Source organism: Bombina bombina, chromosome 4 (genome assembly GCF_027579735.1).
Source record: "Bombina bombina isolate aBomBom1 chromosome 4, aBomBom1.pri, whole genome shotgun sequence".
In the NCBI taxonomy this organism is placed as follows: Eukaryota; Metazoa; Chordata; class Amphibia; order Anura; family Bombinatoridae; genus Bombina; species Bombina bombina.
The window spans coordinates 919,340,879-919,367,691 of record NC_069502.1 but is presented as its reverse complement, the minus strand read 5'-3'; positions in this window follow the sequence as shown (position 1 = coordinate 919,367,691).

Below are 26,813 nucleotides of genomic sequence, written 5' to 3'. Positions count from 1 at the left end.
CCCCTAAACTGAGCCCCCCCCCACATCACAAACACTTAACTAAAATGTTTAACCCCTAATCTGCCGACCGCACATCGCCGCCACTTTAATAAATATATTAACCCCTAAACCGCTGCACTCCCGCCTCGCAAACACTAGTTACATTTTATTAAACCCTAATCTGCCTGCCCTAACATTGCCGACACCTACCTACATTTATTAACCCCTAATCTGCCACCCCCAACGTCGCCGCTACTATATTAAATTTATTCACCCCTAAACCTAAGTCTAACCCCCCTAACTTAAATATAATTTAAATAAAACGAGATAAAATTACTATCATTAACTAAATTATTCCTATTTAAAACTAAATACTTACCTATAAAATAAACCATAAGATAGCTACAATATAACTAATAGTCACATTGTAGCTAGCTTAGGGTTTATATTTATTTTACAGGCAACTTTGTATTTATTTTAACTAGGTACAATAGTTATTAAATAGTTATTAACTATTTAATAACTACCTAGTTACAATAAGTACAAATTTAACTGTAAAATAAACCCTAACCTAAGTTACAATTACACCTAACAATACAGTATAATTAAATTAATTACCTAAACTACCTACAATTAATTACAATTAAATTAAATAAACTAAATTACGAAAAAAAAACACTAAATTACAGAAAATAAAAAAGAAATTCGAATTTTTTTAAACTAATTACACCTAATCTAATCCCCCTAATAAAATAAAAAATCCCCCCAAAATAATTAAATTCCCTACCCTATACTAAATTACAAATAGCCCTTAAAAGGGCCTTTTGCGGGGCATTGCCCCAAAGTAATCAGCTCTTTTACCTGTAAAAAAAAATACAACCCCCCCACCAACCACACACCCAACCCTACTCTAAAACCCACTCAATCCCCCCTTAATAAAACCTAACACTACCCCCTTGAAGATCACCCTACCTTGAGCCGTCTTCACCCAGCCAGGCACAAGTGGACCTCCAGAGGGGCAGAAGTCTTCATCCAATCTGGCCAGAAGAGGACATCCAGGCGGCATCTTCTATCTTCTTCCATCTGGAGCGGGTCCATCTTGAAGACATCCAACGCGGAGCATCCTCTTCCATCCAATGGCAACTGAAGAATGAAGGTTCCTTTAAGTGACATCATCCAAGATGGCGTCCCTTCAATGCCGATTGGCTGATAGAATCCTATCAGCCAATCGGAATTAAGGTAGGAAAAATCCTATTGGCTGATGCAATCAGCCAATAGAATTGAGCTTGCATTCTATTGGCTGATTGGAACAGCCAATAGAATGCAAGTTCAATCCTATTGGCTGATTGCATCAGCCAATAGGATTGCACTTCAATTCTATTGGCTGATTGCATCAGCCAATAGGATTTTTCCTAACTTAATTCCGATTGGCTGATAGGATTCTATCAGCCAATCAGAATTGAAGGGACGCCATCTTGGATGATGTCACTTAAAGGAACCTTCATTCTGCAGTCGCCGTCGGATGGAAGAGGATGCTCCGTGTCGGATTTTTTCAAGATGGACCCGCTCTGCTCCGGATGGAAGAAGATAGAAGATGCCGCTGGGATGAAGACTTCTGCCGGTCTGGATGTCCTCTTCTGGATGGATCGGATGAAGACTTCTGCCCCTCTGGAGGTCCACTTGTGCCCGGCTGGGTGAAGGTTTTATTAAGGGGGTATTGGGTGGGTTTTACAGTAGGGTTGAGTGTGTGGGGGATGGGTTTTAATGTTGGGGGTTTTAATGTTGGGGAGATTTTTGTTTTACAGGTAAAGGAGTTGATTACTTTGGGGCAATGCCCCGTAAAAGGCCCTTTTAAGGGCTATTTGTAATTTAGTATAGGGTAGGGAATTTTATTATTTTGGGGGGCTTTTTAATTTTATTAGGGGGATTAGAGTAGGTGTAATTAGTTTAAAAAAATTTTAATTTTTTTTATTTTCTGCAATTTAATGTTTTTTTTGTACTTTAGTTTATTTAATTTAATTGTATTTAATTGTAGGTAATTTAGCTAATTAATTAATTTAATTATAGTATAGTGTTAGGTGTAATTGTAATTTAGGTTAGGGTTTATTTTACAGGTACATTTGTACTTATTTTAACTAGGTAGCTATTAAATAGTTAATAACTATTTAATAACTATTGTACCTAGTTAAAATAAATACAAAGATGCCTGTAAAATAAATATAAATCCTAAGATAGCTACAATGTAACTATTAGTTATATTGTAGCTATCTTACGGTTTATTGTATAGGTAAAAATTTAGTTTTAAATAGGAATAATTTATTTAATTGTAGCTATTTTATTTAGATTTATTTAAATTATATTTAAATTAGGGGGTGTTAGGGTTAGGGTTAGACTTAGGTTTAGGGGTTAATAACTTTATTATAGTGGCGACGACGTTGGCGGTGGCAGATTAGGGGTTAATAAGTGTAGGTAGGTTGCGGCGACGTTGGGGGGCAGATTAGGGGTTAATAAATATAATGTAGGGTTCAGCAATGTTGGGGGCAGCAGATTAGGGGTTCATAGGAATAATGTAGGTGGTGGCGGTGTCCGGAGCGGCAGAGTAGGGGTTAATAATTATAATGTAGGCGGTGACGATGTCGGGACGGCAGATTAGGGGTTAATAAGTGTAAGATTAGTGGTGTTTATACTCGGGGTTCATGTTAGGGTGTTAGGTGTACACATAAAATTCCTTTCCCCATAGGAATCAATCGGGCTCTGTTAGGAGCTGAACGATGCTTTTTTGCAGGTGTTAGTTTTTTTTTCAGCCGGCTCAGCCCCATTGTTTCCTATGGGGAAATCGTGCACGAGCACGTTTAGCCAGCTTACCGCTACCGTAAGCAGCGCTGGTATTACAGTGAGATGTGGAGCTAAATTTTGCTCTCCGCTCACTTTTTTGAGGCTAACGCCGAGTTTAAAAAACCTGTAATACCAGCCTTGTCTTAAGGGAGCGTTGAAAAAAAATGCTCGTTAGCAACGCACCCCTGTTACCGCAAAACTCGTAATCTCGGTGATTGGTTGTCCAGACCTTAACACTTTTTTCTATATTTTATATTAAAATATTCTATATATTTTTTTCTTATTGTACATTTATGTTTCAAAGAATGCAGTTTGCATTTTGTTAGGGCCTATATATTAAGAAATGAGGACAGAAATGTGCAAGCTCCAATATGTTTCATGTGACTGTACTAAACTAGATCTGTGCTTTAATTGAGAGTGAGTATTATGCAAATCTTTTAGGAGTACTTTATTTTAACAATATATAATTTCCACGCTTTGTCAAGATATAATATCACACAGTAATTCCATAGTGTAAGCACCAATTTGTTTAATTTGTCTGTACTGTTTTATATATATATATATTCCTCTTGAAAGCATGGACAATGTATTTTTGATTCCTTTTGTTATATGCAAAATCCTCAATAAAAAGATATAAAAAAATCTCTAACACTACTAAAAAATTAAGTCTAAAATTACAAAAAATAAAAAATACTAAATTATAAAAAATAACAAGCACTAGATTACAAAAATAAACAAAATTCTAAAAAAAATAAACCAATTACACCTAATCTAATAAACCTATAAAAATAAAAACACCCCCTAGTGTACAATAAACTACTAATAGTCCTTAAAATGGCCTTTTTTAGAGCATAACTCTAAAGAAATCAGCTCTTTTACCTTGGAAAAATACAAAGACCCCCTAACAGTAAAACCCACCACCCAACCAACCCCCCAAAATAAAAAACCTAACTCTAACAAAAACCTAAGCTACCCATTGCCATGAAAAGGGCATTTGTATGGGCTTTGCCCTTAAAAGGGCATTAAGCTCTTTTACATTGCCCTGAAAAGGACATTTAGCTCTTTTAAAAAAGCCCAAACCCTAATCTAAAAAGAAAACACCTCAAAAAAGTAAAAAAAAAAAAAAAAAAACTAACACTAACCCCCGAAGATCCACTTACAGTTTCTGAAGTCCAGACATCCATACCCATCCAGGCAGCGAGAGGTTTTCATCCAGGCAGCGAGAAGTCTTCATCCAGACGGCATCTTCTATCTCCATCCCGGCGGAATCTTCTATCTTCATCCGGGCGGCATGGAGCGGATGCATCCTTGAAGACATCCAGCGCAGAGCATCCTCTTTATGCGGTCACCGCTGAACACTGGATCTTCAATGCAAGGGAGCCTTTTCAAAATGGCATCCCTTGCATCCCTATTGGCTGATTTGATTCTTGAAATTCAAATCAGCCAATAGGATGAGAGCTACTGAAATCCTATTGGCTGTTCAAATCAGTCAATAGGATGAGAGCTACAGAAATTACGGTATGGATTGTGTCGGCACTATGAAAATCCCACACAAAAACGTAATTTTTTTGAGTGCAGGATTGACGTTGCGTTACAGACTAAAATGCTTGCGGTATAGCTATACCGACACAACCCGTAATGGCTGCGTTACTGTTTTTACTCTGAAATGGCCATTTTTTCAGCATTAAAACTGTAACGCAAAACTCGTAATCTAGACAAAACACTTTTATTTTAGAGTAAGAACAATAATACAGTATATATTATTTTATAATGTATTGGATTATATTTATAGATAGTTTACCTTATTTCTTTAACTGCAGGTAAAACATAAACTACAAATATGTATATATATATATATATATATATATATATATATACATCAGAGAGAGGGGTTAGAAATTCATCCAGATGTTATGTTTATGACACAAAGGACAAATAGTATAATAGATCATTTTGGATAATAGATCATTTTGAATCCTGATAATACAGACATCTAAAGATGTTAACTGCAGTATCTAATAAATTCCAAAAGTGCATTTTTGAAGAGTTAACAATAAGAATTTTTCATTTACAGAGAATATATTAAGATAAAATGCAACTTACTGGAAGAAAATTTAATGATAGCAGAACACGTTGCCAGACAAAAGTCAACAGTGCATATTTGATTTGCCAATAGCAGAAGGGGAATGAAAAATATATAATAATCTGAATGTAATAGGAATCTAAATCTAATAAGAAGTCATTTGAAATACATAGTGTTTGTACATTAAAGAATTAAAAGCCAGAAAGCATATTGCACAGAATCTTGTCACATACTATAGTGGAATCAATATAGTCTGAACTGCTCTTCTGTTTAATTGCTAAAGATCACTAATAAGATAGGAGATGGCATTGGATGACAGATCAATGGTGAACATAGGAATCTACATTTCCTTTCAACCAGTTATAACCAAGTTAAAACATTTGAATTCATCTTTTTTTAGATTTTGTTTCATGTACATATTATCCAAAGAAAGGTCATATCCTTAATAAAAAAAAACATATGAAATTTAAACTGTAGTAAGATTAAAACAAAAATGTAATAAACTGCATATACATACCCAATACATATTTTTCTGTTCATGCGTATGATGGACTGTTCATCATGAGTATTTATATTATACATACAAGGAAAACAGCAGAGTCAGGAACAAGCCAGGGATCTGGAACCAGGAAGGAAATCAGGCAGCCAGGTAATACACAGGAACTCTCACAAACAGGTCTGAGACAACGCAAAGGCAAAGCATACTGAACAGAGTCCCTTTAAATAATAAGTGATGACATCACAATTCTGAGACTGCATCCTGTCTCACATGGATGATGCACACCAGTCTGGCCATAAAAGGAAGTGCAGGAATTGAGCAGCATCCCCCACAATGCACCAAGTCAGGAAGAGAGGTGAGTAAAATGGCTGCCACAGCACATGTCAAACACAACAGGGAAAAAACCCTGACACTAGTGTCATCACCTATACTGTTACGAAAGTTATCTCTGGGTATTATTTAAAATATATATTTTTGAACACACTGTATATATACACAAACACACTTATATCATTTTTAATAGTGATGTCAATGATGATGTCATCAACAATGTCATGTGTGATATCATCAGTAATGCCATTAATGATGTCATGTCTCCCAATGGGGGGGTGGGAGCAGTAATTTCTTAATTTTACACATTTGATAGAAAACAAACTCTTTTAACATTTTTGCCAGTCCTTGCCTTATTTTCTCTTTGGAATTTAAACAAATATAATATAATCTACATAGACATAGAAAATTCAAGAAAAAAAAGAACCGAACAAATATAAGTATTTTCTATTTTTTTAATTTTCTTATAAAATGTAAATTAATAACACACACTTTTATTTTATAGGAATGGGCAATAATAGGGTATATATTTATTATAATATATTAGATTAGATTTATAAATAGTTTTCCTTCAGAACATTATTTCTTTAACTGCAGGTAAACCATAAACTAAAAACCATGGAGTCTAAGAAGTAGAAACTATCCACATCAGAGAGAGGAGGTAGAAATTCAACCAGATGTTATGTTTATGACACAAAGGACAAATAGTTCATTGGATAATAGATAATTTTGAATCCTGATAATACAGACATCTAGAGATGTTAACCGCGGTATCGCATAAACCCCAAAGATGCGTTTTTGAAGAGTTAACAATAAGAATTCATCTTTTACAGAGAAGATATTAAGATAAACGCAACTTACTGGAGAAAAATGTAATGATAGCCGAACATGTTGCATGTTCATTATATATGAAAGCTTTTTCTATTGGTTGATTTGAATTTGAACATGAAAATCAGCCAATAGGAATGCAAACCAATATAAATGGGGTACCTCATATTCAAAATTCAGTGTGCAGCTGGTTTCGGCATGAAGAGAAACTTTGTGTTGAATTTCTGAAGATGGATGAAGACTACTGCTGCCGCCGGGATGAAGATAAGAAGATAGACCGCCACCAGGATGAAGAAGACGAAAGACGCTGCCGGGAGGAAGATGGAGCGCAGCATCTATGGGTTTAGTGTCAGCTGTTATTTTGTTATTTTTAAGATTAGGTTTTTTAGATTTTTTTGGGGGGGGTGATGAGGGGGTTAATGTTAGAAGATGTAAGTTTTTATTTATTTTTAAAAAAAGAGCTTGATCTCTTTATGTCAATGTCCTACAAATTTTAGTTTTAGAATAGTTTATTTTTATTTTTAGGGTGGGTTTTTATTTTGGGTTTTAGAATAGGCATAACTAATTTTTTGGTAATTTGTTATCTTTTGCAATGATAGGGTTTGTTATTTTTTGTAATGTTAGCATTTTTATTTACTTTCACGGGTAAGTTTTTATTTTTTAAAGGCAGTTACTTTTTTTGCTATAGGTAAGGTTAGTCTATTTTGGGTTAATTTAGAGGGTGTTAGTTTAGTGGGTTTAGATGTTAGTGGTTATTTTGCATTGTAGGGCTGGCAGTTTAGGGATTAATAGTTTAGTGGGTTACTTTGCATTGGGGGCTGGCAGTTTAGGTTATAACAGTGTAGTGGGTTACGTTGTATGGGGGGCTGGCAGGTTAGGGGTTAATAGTATAGTGGGGAATTTGCAGTGGGTTATGTGGCAGTTTAAGGGTTATTAAAGTGGGGGTCATATGGTGATTTAGGTTAGCGCACAAGTAAGGTGTTTTTTTCCTCTTTTGACTTCTATAGGGGAATAGGTTTATCGCGAGCGCAACAGTGTAAGTTCGGCTTTCTGCGCTTGTCGGTTAGCGCTGGAGCGATATGTTTTTACTTTTAACTCGTAATACCAGCGCAACCCGAGGAGCACAAAAGTTTACTGCTATGACAGTTACCACTCTAGCGAAAGCACTAATTAGCATTCCACTTGTAATCTAGCACTAAATAACTTAAAGTGCCATGTTGAGATCTGTGCATATCCTTAAAGGGCTAATTAATTAAAAATAGTTTGCATTAAAAAAATGTTTAAAAATACCTGGCAAGTATTTTAAAATAATTTTCAAAAATAAGCAAAGTTAGTAACATAGCCATGCTGTCTGGAGTAGTCTGATCCATTCCCCCTTATCAGTGTTTAGCATCAGAAACACAGGCATTGCATTTCAACTAAGTTCCCAGGAGCCTATTTGATTCTAGGCATGCTCCAGCAGATAATGAGTGTTGAAGGCTTGCATTCTACCAAATCAAAGGTGGATATAGACATAGAAGGAATTGTGTGGGAAGATTTAGAGCTGCACAATTCGGAAACTTAAAAAAAGGGTTAATTATGTGGCACTGCAGAATACATTTGCTGGTAAAGTAATTAAAGTACATATTATATTTGTCTCCATTCCAACTTGTTGTATGTCCCTTTAAAAGCAGGCTGATCAATTATATTGAAATTTTGTAGTTTTAAGTCATTTGTCATAGTTCATATTTCAGCACAATTACATTTTTTGTTTCAAAGTTATGCAAATTATTTGATTGAAACTGTAAATAGAACTTTTGTTCAAAACAACCATAGCTGCCCTATAGGCATCTATAATATATAAGGCTTGAAAGTTCTACATTTACCAGACAAGTAAACAATTTTACTTTTTCCTATCTTTTATATTTTATTATTTAAATAATTTTTATTGAGGTGTTTAGACAAATATTACACAATATAAACAGGCATCAGTAGACAGTATATCAAGAGTTACAGTTAATCTGTGCAACCGAATTACATGCCAATACATACAGATGGTTCAAGGTATGGCATTCTAAAGGCATATCAAACCAGCAAGATATGAATACTATAACATGTAATGTTTCATGTACAATAGAACCATAGTGCACACTGAACACCACAAAGATTTTACGGATTACAATTTTGCTCTTATATGGTAACTAGGGATGGGCGAATGTTTCTAAAACGTTGAAATTTAAAACGAATTTTGATACATCCGTTCGTTCGAATCGAATTTCGAATGTTTATATAACATTCTAACATTCTGTTTTTGAATTTTCGTTTTCCAATTTTTCAATAAAATTCGAAAATATTCGTTCAAATAATAGAATGTTTAGCTATGTAGTCATTCAATTTCGAAATGTAATATTCGAATTTGAATGTGACATTCGAATTCGAATGTGACATTCAAATTTGAAATAGTATTTCTAGTCTACAACTATGTTTAATAAATGTCACATTCGAATTTGAAATAGTATTTCTAGTCTAATACTGTGTTTTAAATGTGATATTTGATTTGAATCTGATATTCGATTCGAATGTGACATTCAAATTTGAAATAGTATTTCTAGTCTAATACTGTGTTTTATAAATGTAAAATTTGAATGTGACATTCGATTCAAATGTGATATTTGATTCGAATGTGACATTCGAAATAGTGTTTCTAGTCTACAATTGTGTTTTATAAATGTAATATTCGAATTCAAAAGTGATATTCGAATGTAACATTCAAATTCGAATGTGACATTCGAATTCGAATGTGACATTCGAAAACTGTAAATAACATTCGAAAATTGAATTTTTAAGAATATTCGTTCTTATCAACATTCTATTATGTAAATCGAATTTCTACAATAACATTCGTTCTAACATTCGAATTCGGATACAAACACATTCGCCCATCCCTAATGGTAACTAGACAAATTAACTTTAATTCTGCAGACTAGATAGACCATGGAAAGTGACTAAATGCAAAGCTAAGCAAGCCCCAGATACATAGAAATATAATAAAGGTCTTATGGCAACTCCACAGGCTAACTAAAGTAAGGACTATAAATAGGTGATTTATTCAACACGAGCTTATGATACTAAGGACCTAAGCTTCCCTCTCATATATTATAGGCCACTCTTGGGTCTTACTGTTTAAATAAAAAAAAAAACATAGCAGGGAGCCCAGGCATTTAGATCTTTTTTAGAAGTGCCGAATTAGCTTGCATTAAGATTACTGAAGGCAATAATGGATACCCCAATTAAACAAACAACCACTTTTGGGCCTTACAATATGTAGTTATAAAGTAGGGGGCATTGTCTAAAGTAGAAGCAAGGGTCACTCACATGTCTTGAGTTGCATATATGAAAATATAATTGTTTTAGGGGTATTTGCAGGAAACACCGCAAATTAAGCCTCTGGATCAAATTACAAGAATTGCCAGAGTACATTAGGAATGGAGGGAGAAAGGAATGTATCCGGAAGAATGTATCCGGAGCCAGCCGGGTATGCCGAGTAGCAAAGCAACACTGCAAAACTAAAAATTGCTTGTCTATTTTTAACTCCCATCTATCAGGAATGAATAGTTGTATGGCAAAGACAAGAGAAAAACATATAGATAACCAAACACAGCTTATGATCTGTAAACAGAATAGTTAACCACGTATAGTAAAATATAGCTATGTATGGTATGTGCAGCACACCGCCTTGGCCGCTGGCACTGCGACTACACAGAACCAGGAAGTAGTTACAGGGTTAAACTAGAAACAGAGCAGGCTATATACTAGCAGATTACCAGCTGTCTGGCACTATGATAAACAACATCATTTATCCTTAGCCTTGTCAGTTCTCTTTTTAGCAGTTGTACATAAAAGAGAGATTTACTAAGTAATTAAAGTACTTAAAAAAGGCGCAGACCCTTGCAGATTGTCAATACATACAAATCTCAAGGGGGAAATATACTGGTTAAAGATATATGGCTGAAAGAAAGAGAGAAGAACAAGGTACCTTAAGGGGGTCTAAATTTCTAGTATGCAGGTAGAGTTGACTGCTGAGGTAGGAGTGTACCACTGTGGCAAAATGGTCCTGAAGTAGGCAGCTTAGCTTGCTATAGAAATCGATAGCCCCCTCCATATTAGCACTTTCTTCTGTAGGTATTATCCAGTGAGGGCCTTGAGCCGGGTATAAACCACATGTGGGTGATCTGATTTTAAGCTGTTGTGCTGTGTATAAAAATTAATGGTTCAGGAGTATCTATCCTCTCTAAGTACCGCTATATCTTGATCTGGTATGCATGGTAGAATGGGTCGCTGCTGAAATGTTCACTGACCTGTTTTGAACTGTTCGGGCTGGCTTTTCAGCTCTTTGCAGGGTCGATTAGATGAAGGCCTTGTGAACTTCACCCGGCAACCAAGATGGCCGCCGGCTGCACTCGGTCTCTGTTCGATCTCCTCAAGCCTCATTCTCCTCAGAGATGTGCAGCAGCCCACTACGTCCAAGGCTAGATGTCTAGGATACGATTGGCAAGTGGACTTAGGCTATCTTTTGTGGGAGGTGAGCAGTGCTAGATGAAAAACAAATAAGTTTGGTCGGAGCTCGCAAACCCCACCACCCCCTTTTTCCTATCTTTAACACTGAATGAACCAGTATCTTTTTCCCTTTGGCTAGTAGATTTTAACTGACTAGTAATTTAAAGTGATATTTATTTCCACCCCTGTATGTGTATGTATATATACTACTGTATATATATATAAAAAATTAGAATATGAAAAATTTAGAAAGAAAGAAGAGATCAGAAGTAGAAAAAATAGGATTCCCTAGCCAGCACTTCCCATATCCTTACAGTATTGTTAAAACAGAAATGTAACTACTAAGGGATAGCCAAAGGCACAGCTAATACAAAGAATCAAAATGCACAATTGTAATACATAATATATAAATTTATTAACTACCTTAGTCTAAAACATATAAACAAACCTAGTTCCCCTTAACTATATTAAAAATACAAAACTATGGCCATGGTAGAGAGAGATTTAATTAAGACATCTGTAGCATGCATATGCATTTCATTAATAGGAATCGTAACAATATAAAACCTAATGTAGACACAGATAGTAATTCTTATAAAATAGATCTATGATACCAAATAGCAATCATGCATATCAAATGCAGACTTAGAGGTGGTATAAAGTCCAGCAATATTCAGCAATTAGTACTAATGCACATTCCAGACAGAGCAATAAACAGGCTCCTATAGCAAGTAGTTGAAGCTGCAAAGTACAGGTAAGAGACGTTATTTTGCAAGCAGGTCATGCAGGTTAATCACAAGTCATGCAATTTAGTCGCAGTCATATTATGGCAGCAAAAAGCAGCAGAATCACAGTCCATCAGTAAGGCCATACATATAACACAAATCTGTGCAGTTATTGTGGATATTCTAGGGAACTCCTACTCTCGCCTAAGGGTCCCGTGTTAGATCTCACCACTTCCCAAATGTACTGTGTTAGTATGTGCGTGATCCTGCTAAAGTAGTCTCCATACGACCTGGGATGCAGGCTATCCTTGCCCTCTCTCTAGGCGGTTTGTATCACAGCAGACTCCACTTTTACTTGGGTGGTCCAACCCGAGTCATATTAAACACGCAACACGTGTTTCGCCCGCTAGGAACTTCCGGGTGCGACTTCTTCACAGCGTATCAGTGCTACTGTGTCTTCTTCCCCTCCAGAAATTTATACCCTAAATTAGAGGTCTGGGTGTTTTTTCTCTCTTTCTTTATCCTCTATTCAGTTTATCTGTATCTGTGATATCATTATTTTAAGGCGGAAACATACAATCTTATTTCATTTTCCAATGATCTTTACATGTTTGTTAATTTAATACATAGATATTGGTATTCATTTTTAAACCTTTTAATATCCATATAAAATCAATTACAAAGATGTGCACTCTGATTTATCCAGTATAGGCAAAGGCAAGTAATGAGAGATATATATTTGTATTTTGGTCATACCATCTACTCAGGAAATATGCATACACCCTAATGACATATACTGCAGCCATTTTTAAAAGAATTAGTAAATTTAATTTAAAAAGCAGATATTTTTCTTATATTACTATCTACAGTAAGGGGGCAAAATTAATCTCTTCATTAGGACCTTTTGGGGTCAGGGTGTTCATGTTGTAAATCCACTTACATTCAGCCTGCAATAGCTATTTATCTAAGCCCCCACCTCTACTATAAAGGTCTATCAGCGAGATGTCATGATGAGTAAAATAATGTCTAGCTACACTGCTATCCTTCAGATTTTTGTTTTTAATGCCTCTCTTGTGTTCCTTAACTCTATCTCTGAGCTCTTTATATGTTTTTCCTATGTGAAACATTGGACATGAACATGAAATCATGTACAGAATATTACTCCCTCACTGTGACACATTATATGTCCTTTTATTCTATACTTATTGTTATAATTATCTAACACTGTATCACCTTTTTGCATATTTTTGCATATTCTACACTTAACACATGCAAAATTACCATCTTTCTCTTTATATTTAGAAAGCCATGTACTTTGTAAGTTTGTCCCTTAAATTAGGGGCTCTCCTAGGGGTCATTGTGGGTCTCTCTCCCACTATATCTCTAATAATGGGATCCATATGTAATACATCCCAATGTTTATTAAAGATAGCCATAATGTATTGCCACTTATTGTTAAAAGCAGTTATAAATCTAATTCCTTCTTTATCAGTTCTGCCCTCATGATGATCTTTAATATCATATAAAGTTTCATCCCGTATTTTTTTAAATGTTTTCAAATAACTTTGTTTCAGATGTTTGTTGGAATACCCTCTTTCTGTTAATCTATCTCTCAGGTCATCTGCATGAAATTTGAACGACTCCTTTGTGGAGCAGTTTCGCTTACACCGCAGATATTGGCCATATGGAATGCCTTTTATGACCGAGTCTATATGATGACTGAATGCCTTTTATGACCGAGTCTATATGATGACTATCAGCCTTTAGAATCATATTAACGGAGGTCTCTTTCCTATATATTTCTGTTTCTAATACCACATTTTTGGCTGTAATGATCAAATGCAGAAATGGAATATTGGTAATACTATGGGTATAAGTACATTTAAGGTTTAAGTTGTTTACATTTTATCTCTCCATAAACTCCTTTAGTTCCCCTTCCTTTCCATTCCATAGGACCAAAATATCATCGATGTAGCATACCCAGAGTTTCATGTTATCTTCATACTGTGATGCAATGTCTAATACATAATCTGTCTCCCACTTGCCTAAATATAGGCATGCATAAGTGGGTGCACAGCTAGCTCCCATGGCAGTGCCTAAGGTTTGACAATAATATTTTTCATCAAAGATGAAATAATTATTATTGAGGACAAAATCCAAAATTTCCAAAACAAAGTTTGTGTGCTCTTTTTATTTTAATCCCCTCTGTGCCAAATAATATTTGCAAGCCTCTATCCCTAAGTTATGGGGAATAGAGGAATACAAAGATTCCACGTCTATGGTTACTAAAATAGTATTATCCTCTATGGTTAAACTGTCCAATTTCTTCAGAGCATCACTAGTATCTTTTATGAATGAGGGCAATGTTTGTAGGAAAGGCTGCAAACAATAATCAATTTACTGAGATACATACTCACCCAGGCTTCCTTGACGTGAAATAATAGGACTTCCCGGTGGCGGATTTTTATGTAATTTGGTTATGGTATAAAACGTCGCTGTTTTTGTTTTTTTGATGTTCATAAAATCAAATTCTGCTTTATTAATTATTCCATTCTTCATAGCCTGAGTGAGAATGTAGTCCAGTTCAATTTGATATTCTATAGTTGGATCACTGTTAAGCAAGCTGTAGTGAATGCCGTCTGTGACTTGTCTAAAACATTCCTTTCTGTAATCAATAGTGTTCATTATCACTACATTGCCACCCTTGTCCGATGGCTTAATGGTAATGCTATTATCCTTTATTAGATCATTGAGAGCCCATCTCTGTTTTCTAGTTAAATTGTCTTCAAAGCCCGTATTGATGTCTAAATTGGCTATATCATTTTCAACCAGTTTAACAAAGCTACTTACTGGTCCAGCTATGGACAAGGGTGGCATGTATTTTGATTTCTTTTTTAATAGTGTATAGCCTATGTGTTCCCCATCTACTTCTTGCTGTGCATTGTTTAAATCCTGAGTTGTATTAGTTTGTTGTTGTTTGCACTCTGTTTTGTTCTGCATAGATATCAAATTATCTATAAATTTTCTATCTCTCATATCTAGTGTTTGCTGTTTTAATTTTCCTGTATGCATTTTTTCAGAACTATTTTACGCGCAAATAGATTCAGATCCTTAATGATCATGAATGTATCCATTTTATTAGTTGGGGAATAGGATAAGCCATTCCTCAAAATTTCTTCATGCTCCTTTTAAAAATGTTTGTGATAAGTTCACTATCTTTAAGTCATTACAGGTTTTGTTAAGACAATGTTTTTATTTGTCTATTGCTGACTTCTCAAGTTGTAAATCTTTTTTCACTGTATTTCCCCCCTGTATGTTTTCTCCCTGCTCTGCGTTTTTTTTCTCCTCCATCCTTGTCCTTGTTCTTTGTCTTGCCTAAAAAAGGCCTCTGATTCCGTCTATGCACAGATTTGTGTTATATGTATGGCCTTACTGATGGACTGTGATTCCGCTGCTTTTTGCTGCCATAATATGACTGCGACTAACTTGCATGACTTGTGATTAACCTGCAAGAACTGCTTGCTAAATAACGTCTCTTACCTGTACTTTGCGGCTTCAACTACTTGCTATAGGAGCCTGTTTATTGTTCTGTCTGGAATGTGCATTAGTACTAATTGCTGAATATTGCTGGACTTTATACCACCTCTAAGTCTGCATTTGATATGCATGATTGCTATTTGGTATCATAGATCTATTTTATAAGAATTACTATTTGTGTCTACATTAGGTTTTATATTGTTATGATTCCTATTAATGAAATGCATATGCATGCTACAGACGTCTTAATTAAATCTCTCTCTACCATGGCCATGGTTTTGTATTTTTAATATAGTTAAGGGGAACTAGGTTTGTTTATATGTTTTAGACTAAGGTAGTTTAGTTAATACATTTATATATTTTGCAGTATATTTTTGGGAAGTGCTGGCTAGGAATCCTATTTTTTGATCTTCTGATCTTTTCTTTCTTTATAAATTTTTCATATTCTAATTTTTTGATTATATCATACATATGATTCCTCCTGAGCACCCTTAGACACACACTATTAGTTGTCTTAGGTTTCCCTATTACTTTATTTAATCAGGTTGTTCTTAGAGCTGACTTGACTGAATTTTTAAGATAATATATATATATAGACATACTTTCAACCATACACACTAAGATACAAACAAGGGTGACACAGGCCCTTTGTATTTTCATACAAAAACCCTGCATGAGTCCCTGAAAGCTGTGCAGCTATCTGTGCCGGTGAGCTCCCAGGGCTGTGAGCTTTGCAAGGTCATGGATGCGTACCCACTCCGGTTTGAAAGTGCAGTCCATTTCCATGTTTAAAAAAAAATAAAAAATAAAAAATATATATATATATATATATATATATATTTATACAGTGGGGCAAAAAAAGTATTTAGTCAGCCACCAATTGTGCAAGTTCTCCCACTTAAGAAGATGAGAGATGCCTATAATTTTTATCATAGGTATACCTCAACTATGAGAGACAAAATGTGGAAACAAATCCAAACAATGACATTGTCTGATTTGGAAAGAATTTATTTGCATATTATGGTGGAAAATAAGTATTTGGTCACCTACAAACAAGCAAGATTTCTGGCTCTCACAGACCTGTATCTTCTTCTTTAAGAGGCTCCTCTGTCCTCCACTCATTACCTGTATTAATGGCACCTGTTTGAACTTGTTATTAGTATAAAAGACACCTGTCCACAACCTCAAACAGTCACACTCCAAACTCCACTATGGTGAAGACCAAAGAGCTGTCGAAGGACACCAGAAACAAAATTGTAGACCTGCACCAGGCTGGAAGACTGAATCTGCAATAGGCAAGCAGCTTGGTGTGAAGAAATCAACTGTGGGGAGCAATAATTAGAAAATGGAAGACATACAAGACCACTGATAATCTCCCTCGATCTGGGGCTCCACGCAAAATCTCACCCCATGGGGTCAAATGATCACAAGAACGGTGAGCAAAACATCCATAACCACACAGGGGTACCTAGTGAAATGACCCTGCAGAGAGCTGGGACCAACGTAACAAAGGCTGCCATCAGTGACACACTACGCCGCCAGGGACTCAGATCCTGCAGTGCCAGATGTGTCCGGGCCAGTACATGTCTGGGCCTGTCTGAAGTATGCTAGAGAGCATTTAGATGATCCAGAAGTGGATTGGGAGAATGTCATATGGTGAGATGAAACCAAAGTAGAACTGTTTGGTAGAAACACAACTCGTCGTGTTTAGAGGAGAGAGAATGCTGAGTTGCAACCAAAGAGCACCATACCTACTGTGAATCATGGGGGTGGCAACATCATGCTTTGGGACTTTTTCTCTGCAAAGGGAACAGGACGACTGATCCGTGTACATGAAAGAATGAATGGGGCCATGTATCGTGAGATTTTGAGTGCAAACCTCCTTCCATCAGCAAGGGCATTGAAGATGAAATGTGGCTGGATCTTTCAGCATGACAATGATCCCAAACACACCGCCCGGACAACGAAGGAGTGGCTTCGTAAGAAGCATTCCAAGGTCCTGGAGTGGCCTAGCTAGTCTCCAGATCTCAACCCCATAGAAAACCTTTGGAGGGAGTTGAAAGTCTGTGTTGCCCAGCGACAGCCACAAAACATCACTGCTCTAGAGGAGATCTGCATGCAGGAATGGGCCAACATACCATCAACAGTGTGTGACAACCTTGTGAAGACTTACAGAAAACGTTTGACCTCTGTCATTTCCAACAAAGGATATATAACAAAGTATTGAGATGAACTTTTGATATTGACCAAATACTTATTTTCCACCATAATTTGCAAATAAATTCTTTCCAAATCAGACAATGTGATTGTCTGGATTTGTTTCCACATTTTGTCTCTCATAGTTGAGGTATACCTATGATGAAAAATTACAGGCCTCTCTCATCTTCTTAAGTGGGAGAACTTGCACAATTGGTGCTGACTAAATACTTTTTTTGCCCCACTGTATATATATATATATATTATATATATAGAGTATATATATATATATATATATATATATATATATATCCTATACTATAAAAGGCCAAGTGTGTTTGTCCGAAGCTGTCATGCGCAGTAGAGACAGCACGAGGACAAACACACCTGGCCTAAGTCCCTAACTGTTCTGCCGACTGCGCCGAGCAGAAGTGGGCGTGGCCGAGCGTGAAGGGGGCGGGGCCTAACGCGGAGGCCCTGAAGGGGGCGGAGCCTAGCGTGAAGGCCCGTGAAGGGCCGTGGAGAGAGCTCAAACAGCTCAAGAGAGGGTGGAGAGATGTGGGGAGAGGGGGGGTGATGTGGAGTGAGGGGGAAGATGTGGAGAGAAGGGAGAGATGTGCGGAGATGTGGAGAGATGTGGGGAGAGGGGGGAGATGTGGAGAGAGGGGGAGGTGTGGAGAGAGGGGAGAGATGTGGGGAGATGTTGGAGAGATGTGGGGAAAGGGGGGAGATGTGGAGAGAGGGGGAGATGTGGAGAGATGTGGAGAGAGGGGAGAGATGTGGAGAGATGTGGGGAGATGTGGGGAGAGGGGGGAGATGTGGAGTGAGGGGGGAGATGTGGAGTGAGGGGGAGATGTGGAGAGAGGGGGGAGATGTGGGGAGATGTGGAGAGAGGGGGGGAGATGTGGAGAGAGGGGGGAGAGAGAGAGAGAGAGGAGAGAGAGAGAGGAGAGAGAGAATGAGAGAGAGAGGGGGGAGAGAGAGAGAGAGAGGGGGGGAGAGAGAGAGAGAGAGGGGGGGAGAGAGAGAGAGAGAGGGGGGAGAGAGAGAGATAGATAGAGAGAGAGAGAGGGGGAGAGAGTGCAAAAGAGAGGGGGGAGAGAGAGAAAGAGACAGAGGGAGAGAGATAGAGGAGACAGGGGAGAGAGAAAGAGGGGAGATGTGGACAGAAAAAGAGAGAGGGGGGGAGATAGAGAGAGAGAGGGAGTGAGAGAGAAAGAGGGGAGAGAGAGAGAGAGAGAGGGGAGTGAGAGAGAGAGAGACAGAGGGGGGAGAAGAGAGGAGGAGAGAGAGAGGAGAGAGAGACAGGGGAGAGAGAGAGAGAGGGGAGAGAGAGAGGGGGGGGGAGGGGGGAGAGGGAGGGGAGAGAAATAGAGAGAGGGGGGAGAGAGAGAGGGGGGGGGAGAGATAGAGGGGCAAGAGAGAGAGAGAGGAGAGACAGAGGGGGGGAGAGAGAGAGGAGAGAGAGGGGGAGAAAGAGGAGAGAGAGAGAGAGAGAGAGAGAGAGAGAGAGAGAGAGAGGGGAGAGAGAGAGAGTGGGGAGGGGGGAGAGAGAGAGAGAGATAGAGGGAGGAGAGAGAGAGGAGAGAGACAGGGAGAGAGAGAGTAAGGGGAGAGGGAGAGAGAGACAGGGGGAGAGAGAGGTGAGAGAGAGAGAGAGGGGAGAGAGAGAGAGAGAGACGGGGACAGAGAGAGTCAGGGGAGAGGGAGAGAGAGAGACGGGGAGAGAGAGAGTCAGGGGAGAGGGAGAGAGAGAGAGGGGAGAGGGAGAGAGAGACAGAAGGAGAGAGATAGAGAGAGAGGGGATAGAGAAAGAGGGGAGATGTGGACAGAAAAAGAGAGAGGGGGGAGGGGGGAGAGAGAGAGGGGAGTGAGGGAGACAGAGGGGGGGAGAGAGAGAGAGAGAGAGAGAGCAGAGGGGGGAGAGAGAGGAGGAGAGAGAGAGGAGAGAGAGAGAGGGGAAGAGAGAGAGAGGGGGGGAGGGGGGAGAGAGAGGGGAGAGAGATAGAGAGAGGGGGGAGAGAGAGAGGGGGGGAGAGATAGAGGGGCAAGAGAGAGAGAGGAGAGACAGAGGGGGGAGAGAGAGAGGAGAGAGAGGGGGAGAAAGAGGAGAGAGAGAGAGAGGCGAGAGAGGCGAGAGAGAGAGAGATAGAGGGGAGAGAGAGAGAGAGATAGAGGGGAGAGAGAGAGAGAGAGATAGAGGGGAGAGAGAGAGAGATAGAGGGGAGAGAGAGAGAGAGAGATAGAGGGGAGAGAGAGAGAGAGAGAGAGAGAGAGGGAGAGGAGAGAGAGAGAGAGGGAGAGAGAGAAGAGAGAGAGAGAGAGGGGGAGAGAGAGGGAGAGAGGAGCGAGAGAGAGAGAGGGGAGCGAGAGAGAGAGATAGGGGGAGAGAGTGCAAAAGAGAGGGGGGAGAGAGAGAAAGCAAAAGAGAGTGAGAGGGAGAGAACGCCAGTGGTGGGACCACTGTACTGCAAAAAATGGCCCGTGTGAACGGGCTTTAGGACTAGTATATATATATATATATATATATGTATATATATATATATATATATATATATAATATAAACAATGTAATACATGTTAAGCTAGATACTTTGTGAATGTATTTAAAGCCATGAATTAAAAACATGTTTTATTATATAATTATTTTTTTTTTGCTCTTTCATATAGCTAATTTATCATTCAGTTTTAAAATGTAAAATTAAGATATGTTAAATTAATATTATATACATACATTTTATGTATCTTTCCCTTGTAAAAAGATCAGATATTCAGAAACTAATTTATTTTCCACTGTATATCTTGTAGCCTTCCTACAAACACGTGGAGCGTTACTTAGATACCATTAATTCAGCCACTTACGAGAAAAACTGAATTTCACAGTTGGTGCTTACTGAGTGTATTCCAACCAATCACCCTGTCCAAAACCACAGCTGATTTAAAGAAAGATTTCACTCAAATATATTAAATTTGACTGCAAGCCTCATCTGTCAAATAACAGTGAACACAATCCTCTCCTCTGTAAATATATTATCTTTTCAATTAAAATTGGATTGACTGAATTGCTTGTTTATTTTAGCTTCTCCAAAAATAAGATTTACAGTCTTAGTTTATCAAGGCATGCATGAAAGCACAATGTTTTTATATTCCTGAAGTTCCTATTATTTGAGTTTACTATGTGCACATCTTAAATATCTACATAAGAATATGTACTTGCATGACAGATAATGCCTGCAGAAAGCAGTATGTATGGAAAATGGACTATAGATAAAAAAATTAAAGATTCATCATTATGTATGGGTAAATGCTAAGGAAATGATTACATAAATTCCAATATATTAGTGGCAAGAATTTAAATCCAACATTTCTTCATATATTTAATGCAGATCTTAGGAATTAAGAGTTTAGGGGGCCTATTTAACAAAGGTCTGTCGGACCTGATCTGACAGTGTGGATCAGATCAGACAGACATTGCTAAATGCGGAGAGCAATACGCTCTCTATATTCAGCATTGCATCAGCAGCTCTTGTGAGCTGGTGGTGCAATGCTGCCCCCTGCAGATTCGCGGCCAATCGGCCACCAGCAGGGAGTGTCAATCAACCTGATTGTACTCGATCGGGTTGAATTGCTGTCATGCTACTGTCCCTTTAATTAGAGGCATGCACCTTTTTCTCACTTTGCCTATTTACTGACACTTATATAAAAGGTTGTATAAGGATCATAAGCAGGCTACAAATACATAAGAAATTAGATTAACCCCTAATTCCTTAACTCTGTAAAAATAGATTCAGTAAACAGCATTACAAAATAACAAGCCTAAAAAAATGGATCCTACAGAGCTGTCCTCACATGTGCACAACCTAAACCAAAGGGTAGAACAATTAGCACAGGGACTAAGGGAATTACAAATTCAAAATTAAACATTAAGGGGTGTAATTAAAGACACAGCAACACAAAAAGTTCAGTTAACTGAAGCTACTAATGAACCTAATGTTAGCCCTCCTGAGAAATACTATGGGGATAGATCCCTTTTCAGAGATTTTTACAACTCATGTAATTTGATGTTTGACCTTAAGCCAAAAACTTATGCCACAGAAAAACAAAAGGTCTTGACTATAATATCTTATCTCCGTGCAGAATCAAGATCATGGGCAAATTCATTTTATGAAAATAATGACCCCATACTTAATTCCTTAGACTCATTTTTTTAGAGCTATGGCATTGTTATATGATGACCCACTTAAGCAGTTAACAGCAGAAAACAACATGAGATCTCTGAAACAGCTTAGACGGCCAGTAGAGAACTATATAGCTGATTTTAAAAGATGGGCTAGAGACAGTGAATGGAATAACATTGCCCTAAAAAAACAGTACAGAATTGGTCTGTCTGAGGCCGTCAAAGATGAGCTTGCTAGAGTAGAGATTCCTGACATTTTAGATGAATTAATGTTACTAAGTATTAATATCGACAGGAGGTTAAGAGAAAGAAAGAAAGAAAGAGAGAGACACTTTAGAACCAATTAAAAACAAACCTTACAACCACACCCCCTCATACCCATCAAGATCAACAACTGAACTATGGAAGTGGGGTTGGCTAGGGGCCCCTCAAACCTGAAGAAAAGGCAAGGAGACGACTCTTGAATTTATGCTTATACTGTGGAACCAAGGGACATGGGGTTAAGGACTGCCCTGCCCTGGCAAGGACTAAGAAAGGTAACAAAAATGACATTCATTATGATACTGTTTGTAACCTCTCTATTTCCAATTACTGTCACCTACTTATTACTTTACAGTAGGGACACCATCAGACTGAAGTCACAGCAATAGTGGACTCTGGCGCCTCAGGTGTATTCATAGACACATAACTCATCACTGTAAATAAAATACCCACTGTTAAAAAGCAATATCCAGTAGTTTTGCATGTATTTGATGGCACTTCTTCCTCAAATGGTCCCATCACACATCAAACCACACCTTTACTACTCACTACAAAGGAGGGTCATACAGAACATATAGTATTTGATGTTACCTGTTCACCATTATTCCCTGTAGTATTAGGTCTGTCATGGCTTAAACTCCACAAACCAGTTATTAACTGGGACACGCTCACTATCACACTAGATTTAGACTATTGCAAGGATAATTGTTACATCAGTCCCATTCTAGCTTCCACCACTAGTGACACGATTCCCACACAATACCCAGAATACACCGACGTATTCAGTAAAATGGAGGCAGAAACTCTGCCTCCGCATAGGACATACGACTGTCCCATTGAATTGCTTCCTGGTTCACCGATACCAGTAGGAGTGTATACCCCTTATCACAGCCTGAGTTACAACACCTCAAGGAATACATAGATGAGAATGTTAGGAAAGGATTTATAACACCATCCACTTCCCCTGCAGGTGCCGGAATATTTTTTGTCCGTAATAAAGACAACTCATTACGCCCTATTATTGATTACCGAGCACTAAACAAGGTTACAAAAAAGAACAGATATCCGCTACCGCTGATACCGGAATTAATAGAAAGACTTTCCTCACCCAAGATATACACTAAATAAGACCTAAGGGGGGGCCTATAATTTAGTGAGGATCAGAAGTGGTGATGAGTGGCTCACCACCTTTCGCACACGATACGGCCTATATGTAATGCCCCCGCCACATTTCAGTTTTTTGTGAATGACGTATTTCATGATCTATTGGATGTATTCATTATTATTTACCTAGATGACATACTGATATACTCAGAGACACTAGAACAACACATACAACATGTAAAAATAGTGCTGGATAGGCTCAGGAAGCATCACCTATTCGCAAAACCGGAAAAATGTATATTTCATACCACTCAGTTATCATTTCTTGGTTATAACATCAGTCCCCAGGGCATACAAATGGAAGATAATAAGATCACAGCAATCACTAACTGGCCTGTTCCCAACTCAAGGAAAGAAGTGCAAAAATTCCTGGGGTTTTCTAATTATTATAGGAAATTTATACAGGGTTTTTTCTGGAATAGTAAAACCACTAACCAGATTGACCAGCACAGCTACAAAATTCCAGTGGACTCCCCAGGCACAACACTCATTTGGACCTCTAAAAACTTAAGTTCACCACTGCTCCTATCGTCCAATTTCCAGACCATAATCTACAGTTCATTCTAGAAGTGGAATGCAAGTGACTACGCCATTGGAGCCATTTTATCTCAAACGGGAATCTTTCGGAACATCCTATGCATCCTATCGCTTATTATTCCAAGATAATGTCCTCCTCAGAACTTCATTATCCAATAAGTGAGAAGGAGCTATTGGCAATCAAAGTTTCATTGGAACATTGGAGGCATCTCCTAGAGGGTACAGCAAAACCAATCATAATATATACTGATCACAAAAACTTGGAGTACCTACAAACCACTCGTACCTTATCCGCACGTCAGGTTCGCTGGAGCCTCTATTTCTCCAGGTTCCACTATCTTATAATGCATAGACCCGGATCTCATAATGGAAAACCTGATGCACTCTCTAGGTTACCACCCCAAACAACTAAAAATACTACACCAGGTTCTGTTATACCAAATACTCATATAATTGCTGATGAACAACAACAAGTTCGTATAGCACAAAATCAAGATTAAGGAAAAACCTCTGCATAAACTAACAATACATCCAGATAGATTGTATTACCATGACCAGATGTTTTACATACCTCCACAACTTCAAAATGAAGTACTATCTTAAGTTCATGATTCAGTTCTCTCAAACCATCCGGGTGAGAAAAAAACCTTATAATTATTACAGAGTAACTTTTGGTGGCCAAACATGACACCATTAGTAATTACTTAAAAACTTGTCCTATCTGTATACAAACTAAGCCACAACACAAAAAACCTTATGGTTTGCTACTCTCTCTACCAATAGCAACTAGACCATGGAGTGATATAGCTATGGATTATATCGTTGAATTACCATCTTCTTCAGGATATACAACCATACTAGTTATCATGGATCTATTCACAAAGATGGCTCATTTTATCCCTACAGAAAGACTTCCAACTGCTTCCATCACTGCTCGCCTATTACTTGCTAACTTAGTAAAACTTCATGGATTACCTGATACCATAACATCAGATAGATATAGCCAATTTACCTCCAGATTCTGGAAGGAGCTCTGCAGCCAACTACACATTAACCAAAGACTCAGTTCTGCCTTCCATCCTCAGTCCAATGGACAAACTGAGAGAGCCAACCAATGGTTGGAACAATACCTACGCTCTCATTTTAATGAAAAACAGGGTAAATGGGCAGATTACCTACCTTATGCAGAGTTTGCTTATAACAATTCTGTCAACTTCTCTACTAAATACTCACCCTTTTATGCGAACTACAGATACAACCCTACTTTTCACCCTCTTACGGAATCTACCACCAAGACCCTAACTACTGAACAACTTGTGAGGGATCTCGCCAAGATCTATGAGGTCATGAAGTATAACATTCAAGAAGCCCAAGCAACCCACAAGTTTTATTATGATCTCAGGAGACGTGAACCACCCACCTACAAAATAGGTGATAAAGTTTGGTTGTCAACAAAGCATTTGAACCTTCATGTCCCATCAAAGAAACTCACCTCTCTATATAAAGGTCCTTATTCATCAGCAAAATAGTGAATAAAAATGCTGTGACTCTCAGCCTCCCATCAACTATGCGTATACACCCGACTTTCCACGTCTCCTTACTGGACTCACAACAACGTGGACAAATTCTTGAATATCTCGTTCATTGGAAGGGCTACCCCCATGATGAAGATTTGTGGGAGCCCTCGACTAATCTTTGTGCCAACTGTCTCTTATCTCTATTCCATCGTCGCAATCCAGACAGGCGATCTCCGTGAACACCTTTGGCATTCCTTGTGAGGGGGTACTGTCATGCTACTGTCCTTTAATTAGAGGCATGCACCTTTTTCTCACTCTGCCTATTTACTGACACTTATATAAAAGGTTGTATAAGGATAATAAGCCTCCCATCAACTATGCGTATACACCCGACTTTCCACGTCTCCTTACTGGACTCACAACAACGTGGACAAATTCTTGAATATCTCGTTCATTGGAAGGGCTACCCCCATGATGAAGATTTGTGGGAGCCCTCGACTAATCTTTGTGCCAACTGTCTCTTATCTCTATTACATCGTCGCAATCCAGACAGGCTATCTCCGTGAACACCTTTGGCATTCCTTGTGAGGGGGGTACTGTCATGCTACTGTCCCTTTAATTAGAGGCATGCACCTTTTTCTAACTCTGCCTATTTACTGACACTTATATAAAAGGTTGTATAAGGATAATAAGCAGGCTACAAATACATAAGAAATGAGATTAACCCCTAATTCCTTAACTCTGTAAAAGTAGATTCAATAAACAGCATTACAATTGCGTCGATGTCTGCCCGCCTGCTCAGAGCAGGCGGACAGGTTATGAAGCAATGGTCTTTAGACCGCTGCTTCATAACTGGTGTTTCTGGTGAGCCTGCAGGTTCGCCAGAAACATGGGCCCTCAAGCTCCATCCAGAGCTTGATAAATGGGCCCCCAAGTAGCAGCCATGTGCTACTAATCAAATGCCCTTGATTAATTGATCATCAGCAAGTGTGACCACCTCTATAAAAGCTGAAGTTTTAGCAGTTTGCTAGTCCAGAGCATTCAGGTGTGTGTTAACACAATACCAAGGAGGAAATACTTCAGCAATGATCTTAGAGAAACAATTGTTGCTGCCCATCAATCTAGGAAGGGTTATAAGCCCATTTCCAAACAATTTAAAGTACATCATTCTACAGTTAGGAAGATGATTCACAAGTGGAAAACATTCAAGACAGTTGACAATCTTCACAGGAGTGGATATCCCAGCAAATTTGCCCCAAGGCCAGAACGTGCAATGCTCAGAGAAATTGCAAAAAAAAAAAAAACTGTTACATCTCAGACTCTACATGATTCAGTTAGCATGTTTAATGTTAAAGTTCATGACAGTACAATTAGAAAAAGAGTAATGGTATGGTTTATTAGAAGGGTTGCCAGGGGAAAGCCTCTTCTCTGATAAAGGAGCATGGCAGCACTAATTAGGTTGGCAAAGTTGCATTTGAACAAACCACAGGGCTTCTGGAACAATGTCCATTAGATAGACAAGAGAAAAGTGTCGATGTTTGGCCATAATGCACAGCACCACGGTGGTGGAGAGGTGATGATTTGGGCTTGTTTTGCAGCCACAGGACCT